This window comes from Sesamum indicum, linkage group LG7 (genome assembly GCF_000512975.1).
Source record: "Sesamum indicum cultivar Zhongzhi No. 13 linkage group LG7, S_indicum_v1.0, whole genome shotgun sequence".
Taxonomy (NCBI): domain Eukaryota; kingdom Viridiplantae; phylum Streptophyta; class Magnoliopsida; order Lamiales; family Pedaliaceae; genus Sesamum; species Sesamum indicum.
This window is the reverse complement of record NC_026151.1, coordinates 6131284-6132851: the sequence shown is the minus strand read 5'-3', so window position 1 is coordinate 6132851 and position 1568 is coordinate 6131284.

The following is a 1568-nucleotide window of genomic DNA, read 5'->3' as shown; positions in this document are numbered from 1 at the left end:
ATTAATTCAAATAAGTTTATATAAATAAATTTTAAAAATTAAGTTTTATTTTTAAAAATATATTTTAATTGAAGAAGTTAAAATTATTAAAATAAAGATGGGAGAGGGGAAATTAATAAATTAACTAAAATAATATATAAATTAATAAATAAAAAAATTTAATAATAAGGTATAAATAAAATCATTACTAATCGAGATCACTTGATGTGTGTGCTTACTATAAAATTTTATTATACTTACTTAATTAAATAAAAAAATAACTTAACAAAATCGATAAAAAATTATTTTAAATGTGCATTATTGATAAATTCAACTCAATAAATAAATATATTAAAAGGTGTTTTAGTTGGTACACATTTTGTCATTAAAAGGGTTTTTTTTTAAATAATTAGTGATTGAAGCACTCTCGATATGAGTATTTAATTTAAAAATTTTAATATACTTATGTTAATTAAATAAAATAAAATAAATATAAAATCAATGGCTGAATAAAATAGTAAAATAAATTAAATTTGAATTTCCATGAACAAAAAAAAATCAAAATAACTAATTAAATGATTATTTCTAAAACAAATAAGTATAAATGAGGATATTTCAATCAGTTCCCCTCTTGTATACCAAAAGTAGTTACTCTGATATATTGAGCTTTAATTTATAGTATAAATAACTCAGTTGATGAAATGGACGTCTCATGACCTTAGAAATCATGAGTTTGAACCCGCTTATGTGCGTGGGATGTTAATCTAGTGCATAATAGGTATTGTCTACTGTAATAGTAGGTATTATCTACTGTAATAGCCGGTGTTATCTAAATTTCATTTATCTGATATTGTTTATCAGAATATGATTGTTGTAATTGTCTTTATTATAGTAGGTGTTGTCTATATTTTATTTATTTGATATTGATAATCAGGATATGATTATCGTAATTGTCTTTGTTAGATACTGATATTTGACAAGTAACGACTGTAATCGAATTATTTCAATTAATAATAATCTATCGTTTCAAATAAAAAAAATTATAGTATATATAAAGATATAAATATAAATTATCCTAATTATTATTAAAGATAATTAAAAAAAAGAAAAAGAAAATTTGGTAGGCTTAATTGGGAAAGAATCTGCATAATTTTGGTGTAAACAATAAATAGGAGGGGAGTTGGTCTAACCATACTTTATATTCTAAACATATACGATGTTGAATAATAGACATATTATGAACTAATTTGAAAGCAATTGGCCCCACAAAAATTTAAATATATTAATTATGATGTGTTTGTAATAGTTTAAATTCTTATAGTTATTTTATTTGAAAATACTTTATAATATACGATAGTGTTATTTTTTTTGGACACTATCGTATATTATTAAAATACTCTTGAGTACATTTATTCTTAAATAAAATAATTTTTTATTTTTAAATTTTTTATCAATAATATTCTATTAATGTATATTTAAAATAAGAAAATTATTCAGGAAATACCATTTATCTTCATATAATTAAATAAAATAAATCAATTATGCGCACACAAGTGTGCTGTGCTTCAACAGCCAATAGTATATTAGAC